Below are 15175 nucleotides of genomic sequence, written 5' to 3' on the forward strand. Positions count from 1 at the left end.
CTGGCACACTGTTTATGATGGCCATCCCAACCTGCACCCTGCTGAGGTAATAAGCTCAAGGTGATCCTTGGTGTAGACAGGTTGCCAAACCATTCCCTTGAGTCTTGACTCTTTTTTCGTGTCAAGTGCAGTGTAGTGACCTATTGAGCATTATTGATAGTTACATATGGAATAAGTGATACCTGTAATATTTATAACCTATCAGTTTAGCACTAGAGCAGTAATATGTCGGTCTTCCTCCGGCTGTGGATAAATCAAGAATCACAATGTAGTGAAGCAGAATTAAATCAGCTGCCTGCCTGGAACTACTACTACTACTTCTTCTTCTTATTATTATTATTATTATTATTATTATTATTATTATTATTATTCACCAAGAACTCCAACTAAAAGTGACAAAAATGTGATTGGCAGAGGTGTTAAATTATGAAAACAAACCGTGATGTTGGTGAGGAACATTTCTTACAATGTGCTTTATGAAATAGCGGTGTTATAACTGGTAAAAATTAAATAATTTTGCATAGGAAGCGACAGGAATCTGTAGTACTATGGTTAAAAAAAATTGTTAAAATCAATGACGTCAGTACCTAAATAGAAAGTTCTGAAGCAAAAATTTTAATTTGATAAAATGGAAGATTTCACTCGGGACTTGCTTCGTCGAACAGCTTTTTAGTATTATAGGGATGGTAAATCTCCAACAATAGGTGACCTAACAGAATCAATGAAACAGAAGACAGCTGGGATAGATTATCAGTTTCCGTATAGGGCAAAGACACCTTGTCGTCTTCTGAAAAGTATGGAGTTTAAATACCTGTCTGTACCTAAAAGATGTTCAAAAGCTGAAACACCTGAAATAATTGTTTGGTGGTACAGATATCTTCAGATATTCAAGATCTTCAGGCCAAAGGTTATGCTGACGTATACCTAGATGAAATATGGTTCGACAGTAACTGTTGCAGAACAAAGAACTGAACAGACTATTCTAGCAATTGTGCTGTAACAACCCCATTCAACAAAGGTGATAGAATTGTTATTGTTCATTGCGGTGGACAGTTTGGTTTTATTAGTGATGCTCTTCAAGTTACACATACTAAAATGGTGGATGCTCCTGTGGATTACCATGGCAGTATGAAATAGGAAATCTTTGAAAACTGGTTTGAAGAGAAGATACAACGACACTTATAAGGACCATCTGTGATAGTTATAGACAATGTCTCCTACCACAGCTGTGTATTTAACCCTAAACCCAATCAGTTCTGGAAGAAAGACCGAATCCTTCAATATATGATCGATAAAATTATCCCTGTCCCTCATCCTGTTCCTACAATTCAAGTACTTCTCTAAATTATTGCGGAGAACACGTCTATTGGAGAAAGAAAAAAATATGTTCTAGATGAATTGGCAGCCAGTTATGGACACACAGTCTTGCGCATACCACCATACCACTGCATTTTAAATCCCATTGAGATGGTGTACTCAGAGATAAAAAGAAGGACCGCATCACAAAATCTAAGAAAGGAACCACTGGAGGAATTTATTCAGTCATTGAAGGAAGCCTGTACAATTTTTATTATAATTTGGATCCACCTTATTCAATACATATAAACTGTTGTTTAGATGAAATTACAACATATATTTCAATCAGAACTAGTTTCGACGCCCTTTTTACGTCATCATCAGCTGATATAGGTTCTTGGAAAAATTGGCAATCACATAAGTTTATCTACGTCAAATTGAACACAATTTAAAACCACATTAACAACCTAAAACTGTGTTACAATTATACTGTTTCAAAGTCCATATTTTCTACAAGTCCGAGACTTGCGAGTCTTAAACCTTAAATTGATGAAAACATATATAAACCAGTTTGCTCACTAATAAACTAACTTGGATTTAAAAGAACAACTTAAAAATAAAATAGTCTTGAAGAAACATTAGCTTAATTTAACACACTTCTTAAAACGTGACATATAATCGTATTAAAATAATTCAATAAAGTCTTCAGAGTCACTTTAATGGAGCAATCCTAGTGAGGTGGAAATGAGCTATTGGTCCTTTAAGATGTTAACAAGTACAACGTTCCCAGTTCAGTGCGGACCTCAAAAGATCGCTGTCCATGCGAAGCACAATGAAGCCTAGCGAGCAGTAGTTACGTGGATAAAGGGAATACAACAAAACATCCCAGAATAACATTCTACACGTCTCCAAAAACTATAAAAAGTAGTTAGTGGGACGTAAAGCAAATAACATTATTATTAATATTCTACACCAAACAGGCTAGGTAGGTAAAGGGAATACAAATAAAATATTCTACAACAACATTCCACATCAAACAGTAAACATTCCTTTAAAGAGATTCTGCACAGGTCTCATCCTTCATCCCCCCCGAAAATTGAGCTATGCTCGACAATTACCATAAGATTACTGGGGGGTGATCACACCCAGAAATTTGCACGCCATAGCACAATTTTGTAAAACAACCTAATGGTATTCACAACTATAGTTCTCGGAAAGTTCGACAGTCACCTTACCAACCAACATGCTTTTCTTCAAGTTGAACTTCCAAATAAAAAACAAACTGTCACTACACCAAAAGTCCTTTCTGTAGCTTGCAGTATTTTAAGGGTTACATATAAACACAACATAATGTCAAAATGTGATACAGTGCAAAAATGCATTTGCCAATATTTCAGAATGCTTTGACAATTTTAACTCTGCCCTCAGAAAAGGATGCACACCCTTTCCTTCCACCAAATGTCAGTAATTCAGAGCCCATTCACTTGCTTGTAAGAAGGCGTCCACTGTCTCCTTCTTAGCAAAGTTTCTGAATAAATAGGTCTTGCATCAGTTTTCACACAAATCATAGGATCGAAATTGCGCAACTAGACCACAGGTTATGACTGATGATGTGGCTGCCAACATGGCCGTTTGCCAACAGCCTCCATTCAAGTTCAGTCCAAATCAGGTTGCTAGGTAAATTGCAGAGCAGCCCAGCCGTATCTTGAACCAACTGATCATGGGCAGAGGGGTGAGGCGCAGTCTTACCAGACTGCCCCCATCAGGACACTTTGCCACTGGATTGCGGTGCCGAATGGTAGGGACTTGGGCGCTGCCATCCGGCACCGCAATCCAGTGGCAAAGTGACCGATGGGGGCAGTCTGGCTAGACTAAGTCGATCACTGCAGCCACTGCAACATAAACCAACACGCAGCAGACAGGGGAATACTTGAGGCAAAACTAGTCCGCTGGACTAGAAGATCTTGGTGACAAGACCGCTTTCAAATGATGGTTTGGGTTCTGTCTTTAATTTACTAACATAGTCACCCAACTGGTGGCTCAACGAATTTCATGTAGAGACCCCCTCCCACACCAGGACATTGGGGTAAATAGCTCCGGGGCAACTACTGTCCATACATTTTAGAGAAGATTAAGGTGGGGTGAAAGAAAATAGAGAAAATACAGTAGAACTACAGGAGTTTACCGTGAGCCCAAAATGTTAGAGGAATAAATTCCAGTCAGTGACCCTAAACTAAAACCTACCTAACTTATCATACTAAACCCATTACACTAAGGGAGATATTTACACACAACAATTACAATTTTTATGACTAAGTTCCTCAATATAGATATAACTAATACTTGCTGGCCAGCATCTAAAAATCTAACAAATACCTTACAACTGAAAAAACTTACAAGTACCTTACAACTAAATCTTCGTTGTCACAAAAAATGGAATTTACCCCTCCCTGTACAACTTAAGGTACCTTTATCTGAGAGAGGTGGACTCTGCTGATCCTTTTCCTCTCGGAATCACTCATCAATAATGACACCGGGGTAAGGAAATTTAAGATGGTGCAGGGACCTCGAAATCTGGGGGCCAACTTACTGATAACATACTCCGCAGCACTACTGACAGGATGAGTTTTAATAAACACCTGGTCACCCACGGACAGATCGTGCGGCCTTCACCCGTGGTTGTAATTACGTTGAACTTTAGCGTAATAAACTTTCAAGTTTTTTTGTGCACGGTGCCAATTAGCTCGGATCTTTTCTGGGCTGGCGTCGTCAGGCAGAAGATCATTAATTGACCACAGATTTGACAGTGGAGAATTTGGAGTAAAGGCCAATATTAACGAAGCAGGAGTTTGCTTGTGACTTTCATGGACGGCAGTGTTAAAGGCAAACGACAACCAATTTAGTGATGAATCTCATTTAGAGTTGTCAGCGGAGTGATAAGCGATGAGGGCAGATCGCAGATTACGATTCACTCTTTCAGCACAATTTGGCCTCGGATAATATGGGGTAGTGGTTACATGAGCAATGGATAGATCAAAACAGAAATTTCAGAACTGGACAGAGGCAAAAACTCTGGCATTATCACTCACAAAAAATTGACAGCAAACATCTGTTTCAAGCACAAGATGGTGGTGTTGGCATTAGCCATACAAGTTGGGAAAAGCCATGAGCCATCCTGATGGGTAGAAACTAAATTTCAAGGCGATTTACAATTTTCAACTTTACACTTTTTTAGGTTAGGTACAATCACCGTTCACTTTTCTTTCGTCCGCAATCAATCACTTGCTCGGCTACCAATATGTAACCGGTTTCCAGTGGTTACACAATACATAGTTAAGAAAGAGGAAAATAAATCAATTTACATGGCCCCTTAAAACCTTAACACACAATAAACATCAGATGAACTGCGCCAATACACAAATAAATATCAGGTTGGGCAATGTGACAACTATAATAAAGGAACGTGGAGCAGGTCTGGGGAACCTACCAGGGCCATAGAGATACAAAAGTTGCGGGTTTCCCAAAAAATCAATGGTGATCCCTTGATTCAAGAAATTATTTTCCAAAATAAACATTTACAAGGTAAATTGCAAACAAAATTCATCTATCCAAACAATCCAGTTACACAATTTATGAATACGGGATTAGATGTTGTTTGCCAAGAGCTTTGCTATTAGGTCAAGAGGTTAACTAAATATACCTTAGCATAATCCAAGTTCTTCAATACAATTTTGAGGGTAAGAGGAAACACAAGATACAAATACAGTATTAAATGTAAGTTAACATGCTTTCTAAGACATCTGAGAAATTGAGTGGCGAGTCTGGGCGAGTAGGGCAAACTCCTATATGAAAATGCAAGCGGACATTAAATATAAATTAAAGTGGAACCGAGATCAACAGTGCTTATCCCAAGGTAGCCCATCTCGGGACGAGAGAACGAAGGACCACGAAATCTTGCCTCGCTCTCTTAAAAAGGCAAAGCTGACCCCAGTGCGATTCCCGAGTGACCAATCAGAGCACAGGAGCCTCGCTATCGCCACCCAGATCCACCAATCAAAACTCTTTATCAAGTCGCTATGTTTTCACAATATTCCAGAACATAGGCAGACATTAATTGCGAACTTTCCATCTTCCAGAATTAGTAAGAACATGCTTCTAGAATCGACAGGGGCCAACACACCCTGTTCCAAAAGTCTGCATCACAACCTTTCTGGAATATTACAGATGTCACCGAACAATAATAATTTACAATCTAGTAGTTACTTAAGTAGATAAAGGGAATACAACAAAACATTCCAGAATATTCTACACCATACAGGCTAGGTAGGTAAAGGGAATACAACTAAAATATTCTACAACAACATTCCACATCATACAGTAAACATTCCTTAAAAGAGATTCTGCACAGGTCTCAATTACAGGGACCAGGGAAATTGGTACATGAACTGCATGATGCTGTACGACCCTTTTGAGCCAACTTATCTCTTTATTCATGACCTGCAGGAGGAAAGAATGCTCCCAAACTTCGTTAGGTATCTTGTGATGAAGGTTTGTTGCAAAACTTCTCAAATATTTGTACCAGCTGAAGAGAGAATAATGGTGCACCAAAGCAACTGAATTGTGGAACTTGTACAAGGCAAAATTTCAGATGGAAATGCTTCAGCTGCAGATGGTAGAAAAGAGGGAAGGGAAAATTGATATGTCATTTTGGCACTTTCCTGATAGGGATTCACACCCTAATCTGCTCTAGTTTTTGAAATGTGTGTGTGAATGTATGATTTCCAGCATGAATTTTGCACTCTCCTTTATTGTATGTTAGTCTCCTTTCAATACGGACCAAATATGTTTTTAATATTAAATGAATTTTATGAAAAATATTTTCAGATCCAGAATAACTAAAAAATACTTGAGGGACTGCTTAACCACTGCTGGAAGTTCGTACACGCCAGACTTTGAAAAGATTTCACAAACAGAGACATGCCATTTCTCTCACCACTGAGGTTGGGTGATTGAATTGTATATTTCAAACATGCATATTGTTGCTGTATTTAAAATATTGATCTAAAATGGTGTCTCCATGTGAATAAATTGTATGTAAACATTCTACTGGTTGAAATTTAAAAAATGCATAGTAGTACAGTACTAATTGAAACTAATACACACTATATTTACTTTTCTACAATTATTTTACAGAGAAACCAATCACCCTAAACAAGACCAGCACATGTCTTACCGTACTCAGCCAAATATCTGAACCCCAGAACCTCCTTTATTGCAATAATACCATCGGTCCTGATCCCAGGGAGAAATAATTGAAGGCCCCATGATTTAAAGGCTAAAAAAACACAAGCAACAAATAAATAAATAAATAAATAAATAAATAAATAAATAAATAAATGACTTCTCTACAACAGTTATAAGCTGCCAGCAATTCACAGAATTATGGATTATACATTACATGTACCAGAGCAACACAGAAGGAAAATAAAGGAATGCAACAAAACTGTGACAGTTCCCAAAGTTGTGCTTCTTCCCTGTGAATGTATTTATGAAATAGAAAATGTTAAGGCATTATTTTAATAACTCAAGGCAAGAAATTCCTTATCCTTTCTAATTTCCTTCATTATACAATATAAAGTACATTATAGCGTAGAGGAAAGGTCCTTGGTTATCAACCAGGAGATCTGGGCTTTGGATACTTGATGAAAATGGAAATCTACAACCTGTTATCCAGTCTTCAACCGGGTCAGGGATGAAATGAATGAACCATATATAGGCTATTAGTACGATGCAGTCGCCACTCCCAAAGTGATTTATTAATGACTGATAGATGCTATGAAATGATAATGGAGAGTGTTGCTGGAATGAAAGATGAGAGGGAAAACTGGAGTACCCGGAGAAAAAAAACGTCCCGCCTCTGCTTTGTCCAGCACAAATCTCACATGGAGTGACCGGGATTTGAACCACGGTATCCAGTGGTGAGAGGTCGATGCGCTGCTGTCTGAGCCACTGAGGCTCTTGGATACTGATATCAGCAACTTTTATTTAATGGACTCCATTACTCAATTGTGTAACTGCACCACACTAACAGTCTTTGCATTTCCACTCTGAATGCTTGCAATGAGCATGTAGTTTATTACCACTGCCCCTTGAAAGACTGTTATAGAGGTGTAAATATGCTATGTGCCATGCACAGTGACAAATGCTCTTACAGTATTAAGTATATTCATGCAAGTGCTAGTTATCTCTGGGGAAGCATATCTGCCTGTCAAGGTGAGAACCAGGGTTCGAATCTTACTTTATGCATTATGCTTTTTTAACATTTTTAGAATGTTGCATTAACCAAATACTTGTGCATTGCTATGCACAGCAAAACCTGGCATTTTGCTTTTAATTATGTTCGTCCTGAAAAGGACTGTTTTAGACGCGACATTGACTCATCTCCTTCAATGCATCCAACATAATGCCCCAAAAAGCATCGTGAAAACATGGGGAGGGTGTGTCAGTGGTGTTTCCACCTGGCCCACACATGTTCAATGGGGTTCAAGTCTGGAGCTCAAGGGACCCAATAGAGAAGTTCAGTGGAGTCCAGCTCAGAAAACTAGCCCTGAACACAACCACTCGTGTGCATTGGGTAGTTGTCTTGCATGCCGTGTCAGCACTAAATTAAGAAAAAATTTGAAAAACACATTCTGTGGATTCTAAAGAAGAAAGAGAACTGGCCTTCAAAGATTGTGTTCAAAATGGCAACCACCAACTTTTCCACTCTACAACTTTTGTATTTATGAACGTGACCAAACATACAACCCTTTGAAGCATCAAACTCTTGCTCTTGAACATGGCTTCTCATAGCACAATTGTCATTCCCAGAACGGTTCACTTCACTAATCAAGATCGTACCAAGTGAGTTGTCCATGTGGTTAGGGGCGCACAGCTGTGAGCTTGCATTTGGGAGATAGTGGCCATCACCATCCACATCCCTGAAAATGGTTTTTTGTGGTTTCCCATTTTCACACCAGGCAAATTCTTGGGCTGTACCTTAATTAAGGCTACGGCTGCTTCCTTCCGACTACTAGCTCTTTCCTATCCCACCGTCGCCATAAGAGCTATCTGTGTCGATGCGACATAAAGCAAATTGTAAAAAAAAGAATCATCATACTTCCATCACTGACTTGGCACCATCTCTTAACTACCTCATGCTGGATTGATTCAAGGCTCTCTTCCTCACTTCGCTATTTATATAAGCCCACAGAAGATTCTCAGGGAAGGATCACACATTTTCTGCTTCCGGATCATTCCGGGCAACTTTACATTGTTCGCCACTTCCAGCATCTTCTAAGTGGCTTTCTTTTATTTGCTTCAACAGTTCGCCAGGAGTATTTTTACTTCATTTTTTCCTGCTCGCTGCTGGCCCCACACACATTGTCGCCTCTCACCAGCATTTACAGCTTACTTCTGTCCCCCCTGAAAGTTCCACCTTCATTGTCATAATATATATAATCCCATTCTCTGCACTGCTTCCTTCCATAGTTAATACTACAATTATAAGTAATAGAAAGAAACAAACAAACGACAATTTAGTGCTAGAATGTATTTTCCGTGTGTCTGAAAGGGTTTCTTGACAAAACATGTAACCTCTGGTTTTTATCTCTTAACAGTAGGCTACAGTATGAATCAATTAATGTATAGTGGAAAGTTTAAGTTTTCAATGATGGAATTAGACTTTTGGCACCAATAGAGCATATCAAACATTCTATATCTGAAATGGAAGGTGCTATTGATGTGCTGTTTTCACAGCAATTAAGTGTAACCAAGGGCTTAAAATTCTAGCCCATACACATATTTCAGTATTTCACTGACGCTGGGGTGTATGCAGGTGAATTTATCAGAAGCCCATTAGTAGAGGCACAATCAAATAACTGTGTATGGGATCTAAATCTTTACAATGGAATTATTGTCTGCCTGGCAATTCCTAGTGGAAAGTCTAAGTTCACTCTGATGAGTCTAGTGTCAGGCTTAGGACAAAATACTTGTTGTATGGAGCGAACGCCTGAAAAGTCTTACATCTAAGTAATCTTCTAATATGTATTTCACTTCTAGGTGCTTATCAGTTTTGTTATTTCTTTAGCTCTCTCATACTTTCATGTGCTTTTTTTTTTTTTTTTTTCAGGTTGATATCCCTATTCCAAACATTTGATGAAAATAAATATGTTTCACTTATACCTACCTAACACGGCGATGGGCAGCCCACAGTAGTACACAGCGTGCCACATTTAATGTTCAGAGTTTCGAATGTGTCACCCCCCAATATCACACCCCTCCTACAGCCAAAGATGCTAGGAATCATTAACACTGTGTGTTTCTAATTATTTCTGTAGGATTAAAATAGAATAGTTCATAAGAAGAGAAAAATAATTTTATGTTTCACTCAAAATCTGTACTAATCAATGATGCCTACATATTTAATCAAAAGTAAATTTTGATCATAAATAAACATTCAAGAAGTAATATACTAAAAATACCTACAAATTAAATAATATATTCCACATTGATAACATTGACATGGAACAAAGCAAGTTAAGTTCTTAATGAGGCTTTTGGAAATCTTTTTGATTTCCAGTTGTTCAATGTTCGGTTTTGTAGATGTTGCCAGTAGCAGTAGGTTTTAACCTTTTCACTCCGGCGGACTGCTGTAGCAGTCCTGTGTTCTCGGCTTTTCTGTGCTTCACTACGGTAGGCTTCTGGAGAGGGTTGTCTTTCACAATATCTAGCTGTTGTCTTGCGAGTCTATTATTACCAGATATTGGGGGAAGTCTGTTAGAAGGTAAGAGTTTGAGTGACATTTGCGCTAGTCATTTTGTGCGTTATTTGCTGTTCACTATCAACATATCAGTGCTTCTATAGATAGCTTCAAGGCATAGTGGTACTGTAATTCATAATGCATAATGAGGTGGATTCTGATCTTATCTTAATATCCAGTAGCGACTTTAAAATGAAAACTGGAAAGATTTAACTCTGCCATTGCTCTGTCCAAAATCACAGATCTAAAAGAAATATGGGAAGTATTCTGTGAATGAAAATCACTAATAAATGTGCAAATATATTTGACTGAACTATACGTACGTACATACATACATACATCTTCATGGTAGACTGTTATATCGTACAGTGTTCAGTCTGCAAGTCTCTGTGTATTTACTAAACGCTGCCACAATCTATTTTTGTAACCAGTTTAATAGCCTCGTTTATTCCTATACCTATTATCTTTAAATTATTAGAAACTGAGTCTAACCATCATCATCATGGTCTCCCTCTTCTTCTCTTACCCTCCATGACTGAGTCAGTTATTCTCCTAGGTAACCTCTCGTCCTCCATTTGCCTGACATGACCTGACCCCTAAGCTGATTTATGCATACAGTTTCATCAGTTGAGTTCATTCCAAACTTAGCCTTCATTTCCTCATTCTATGTACCCTCCTGCAATTGTTCCCACCTATTTGCAACTGCGATCATTCTCGCTACTGCCAACTGCCTGTCAACTTCTCACTTATGAATAAGATATTCTGAATCTACCCTGCTTTCATTCCCGTAAAGCAAAATTGGTCTGAAAACATAACAGTGTAAAGACGGTTTTGTCCAGGAGCTGACCTTCTTCTTACAGAATACTATTTATCATAACTGCAAACTCACTGCATTAGCTTTGCTGCTCCTTGATTCAGTCTCACTATACTGCCAATCTGGGAGAATACACATCCTAAATACCTGAAATGATCTACCTTTTCCTGACTGAACTATATATATATTTTTTAAATAGTCTGAACTATATATCAGTGGGGGCTCGTGGCTGTAGAGTTTGGTGAGGAGCTATTACCCGTTCGGTTTCAAGCGACAGATTTAGGAACTTCTTTCTTTCTATCTTTTTTTTCTTTCTTTCTTTCTTAATCTGCTTACCCTCCAGGGTTGGTTTTTCCCTCAGGCTCAGCGAGGGATTCCACCTCTACCGCCTCAAGGACGGTGTCCTGGAGCTTCAGACTCTGGGTCGGGGATACAACTGGAGAGGATGACAAGTACCTCGCCCAGGCGCCTCACCTGCTATGCTGAACAGGGGCCTTGGTGGGGGATGAGAAGATTGGAAGGAATAGACAAGGAAGAGGGAAGGAAGCGGCCGTAGCCTTAAGTTAGATACCATCCCTGCATTTGCCTGGAGGAGAAGTGGGGAAACCACGGAAAACCACTTCCAGGATGGTTGAGGTGGGAATCAAGCCCACCTCTACTCAGTTGATCTCCCAAGGCTGAGTGGACCCCGTTCCAGCCCTCGTACCACTTTTCAAATTTCGTGGCAGAGCCGGGAATCGAACCCGGGCCTCCGGGGTGGCAGCTAATCACACTAACCATTACACCACAGAGGAGGACAAGATTTAGGAACTACATGTTGTTTTTGGTTATTTTGTACTCGTACCTCGTACCTGTGACTGGCGGAGGATCCAGCACGTGACCACGATTTATTGAATTTAATATTTCATCATGACCATGAAAAGCTAGTTCTTGCTTACTTAAAAAGAGCACTGCATCAATTACCAACTGAAGGAAAAGCCTATTTAAATGTACATTTTCACTAAACTATACAATTACAATATACAGTCTGGCATTTTCCTTCAGGACATCAGAGATCGTATTTTGGTTTGTTTCCAATGTCTTGAAATCTAGTTGCCATATTTTATGTTCTGCAGAGTGAGTGCTTATGTAAAGAACGTGTTATGTTCAAAAGGGCTGAAAATCCTTCTTTATTCCAAACGTTATTTTTATTGATAAAAGGCAAGCAACCGGGCGAGTTGGCCGTGCGTGTAGAGGCGCGCGGCTGTGAGCTTGAATCCGGGAGATAGTAGGTTCGAATCCCACTATCGGCAGCCCTGAAAATGGTTTTCCGTGGTTTCCCATTTTCACACCAGGCAAATGCTGGGGCTGTACCTTAATTAAGGCCACGGCCGCTTCCTTCCAACTCCTAGGCCTTTCCTCTCCCATCGTCGCCATAAGACCTATCTGTGTCGGTGCGACGTAAAGCCCCTAGCAAAAAAAAAAAAAAAAAAACAGGCAAGCAGACCCAACAAAACAACTTCTGTAGAGCTGGAGAGGAGCACAACCATGGAAATTCCTTAAACCACGATCGTTTGAAACTAAGATTGTAAGATTTACCGGAATGTTTCACTTCTTTTGTAGCACAAATTTGCAGTGATTCAGTAGGGCGATCAAAACGTAGAACTTCATTGTGATCTTCGTTTCTCCAACGTGAAAATTGTGTCTATAATAAAATGCACACTATGTCATAAATAGGATACATATTTAAATAAAACAGCACAACACTACGAATGAACCACGATGCGTAAGCACTCGTACTTCACACAGGATGACGCAGGGAAGATGAAACATTCCGCTCTTCCGACAACTTCACTAGCACATTCCGCTATGTGGAGAGTATGCGGGTGACGTCATGGTTGTCATGGCAACCACCAAGGCCAAGCGCTAGGAGGAAGCACTTGGGAGGTAGAGGCAGTTGCGGAATCTCTCGTCTTCACTCAGTCTCACGCACCGTACTGTGGCCGACAGCCGGCGATTTCGTGAGTTCCTCTGGTTCTCATCAGGTGATGAGGTGCTCCAAACGCCGTACAATAAAACATTTTCTTTCCATAAAACCAACAAATGTCATAAGAAAAGTAAATTTAAATAATTCATTATGGTAAAAGTAAGTGGTGAAGTGGCACTTCACCCTACTTCACCTGAAAAGCAGCCCCTGCTATATATTTTTTTAAAGTATGAACTATATACAGCCCTGTCCAACACGGCACCCACAGTGCCTTTCTATTGCACCCTGTGCAATTGATTTCCAAATTAAATTTTAATGAATATTTCAAAGCACTATTTTTGCATTTGAATAATAATATTCTTTCTTTTATCCTCAAGCTCAGGAAATATGTCATATCCTTGTGTCCAAATATAAAGAGCTTTGAAAAAGCCATAAATGTGATCTGGGCCTAACTAACTCATGCCCGCATTTAGTGAAAAGATGGAACAGAGGTACAGAAAGAGAACCACTTAACATTTTTGTAGTTGTGACAAGGGCAAATACCTCGCAAACCTCTCACTGTGGGGGGCTAGTGACAGGTATAAGGCTCTCTCTACTCACAGAGCCAAATTTAGGGACGTTTTTTATTTTGCATAAACGGACGGCCTCCTTATGATTCACTTTATTGCCGTGCCTTAAACTACCTACCATGACAGTGTTTCACTAGGACGAAAAGGGGACACCCAATCTGCTTACAAAGTAACTTTAATCCCAACAAAGCTATGCTGCAACTAATGAAAAAACTGTTTATAATGATCTTGCAATTAGAATGTTTCAAGTTTCCAACTTTCAGGTGAACATTCAGTATTAGTTGTGAACTTATGGAATACATTTTGAGTGCCTTGTGTTGTGATAAGTCATCGATGGCGATGGATAAGTTTTACATTCAACATGTTTTTTGTATTTCTTTCATTATTATTAGATTTTAAATTATTCATTTATTAATTGGCTATATTTTATTAACCATTACTCTTTTTAATATGGCTAAAAGGCAAAGAAATTATAACAGTAAATGGGAGGACCAGTGTTGCTTTATTGAAAACAAAGGAAAACCTGTATATTTATTGTGTAATGCTAGTATGTCTGTTCCTGAAAGAAGTAATATAGAGTGACTTTTTTGACTAATCACAAAAATTTTAACAGTGACTTTCCTATGAATTGAGGCCCTATGTTCCACCTGGAATTAAAGTAAATAAGTAAGTTCCTGTGAATTCTGAACTAAGAAAGCACAAAGTGAAATACCTAAAATCTAAATTAGCATTGCAACAATGTGCATTTAAGAGACCAGTTCAAAAAATGCATATTGTGACAATAGCTTCTTACAAAGTTTGTTACGTCCTAGCTAAAAGGAAAAAAGCTTTTAGTGATGGGGAAGTAGTAAATGAAGCGATGTTTAAATGCTGCTGAATCTCTGTTCAATTCTCACAAATATAAATCTGCACTTATATCTTTAATCAAAGGACTCGGTTGTCTCACCAAACTGTTGCTAGGCGGGTTGAACAGATTTCTGATAATATGGAATCTCAACTGAATCAGGATTGGGCAACAGTTCTGCTGTCTGTCAGATGAGATACGAGACTGTATGAAATCATCTCTGGGCAATATTGTCACAAACTTGATGATATATCATGGCTAATAGATTTAGTTTTCTTGGCAGACATCACCTCAAAATTAAATGAGTTAAATCTCAAATTGCAAGAAAAATATAATATTTCAGGTATGATAAGTATTGTTAATGCATTTGAAAAGAAACTAAAGTTATGGATTGTCCATTTAAATACAAATTACCTTTCACATTTTCCAAATTTCAAATGCATGGCAGAACCAGTAAATGGTGGCAAACACAATTTTTCATCTCTTGCCAAACCTCTTGAAACTTTTTGCTCCAAATTCAGTAGTAGATTTAGCCAGTTTTCAATGCTTGAACCAGTGATCATGTTTGTTAATAATCCCTTCGTCCTGTTGACATTTGTGAGCTTGGAGGTAAGGGTGTGAAATCTCCAAAAATTATAATCCTGAAGAATTGGAAATGGAAATTTTAAGTATTCAGGCAGATCTTTCTTTGAAATCCTCCTATGCAACGTGTGGCAATTTCTGGACTCTGGTGGATGTTAAAAAGATATCCCATTGTTCGCATTGTTGCTCTGAAAATGTACTCTTGTTTTTGTTCAACATATCTTTGTGAAGTTGCGTTTTCATCTATGAACATAATAAAAAACATACCGATCCTGCTTGCTGGACTCACACTTAGATGATGTGT

The sequence above is a fragment of the Anabrus simplex genome, chromosome 2, assembly GCF_040414725.1.
Source record: "Anabrus simplex isolate iqAnaSimp1 chromosome 2, ASM4041472v1, whole genome shotgun sequence".
NCBI classification, from domain to species: Eukaryota; Metazoa; Arthropoda; class Insecta; order Orthoptera; family Tettigoniidae; genus Anabrus; species Anabrus simplex.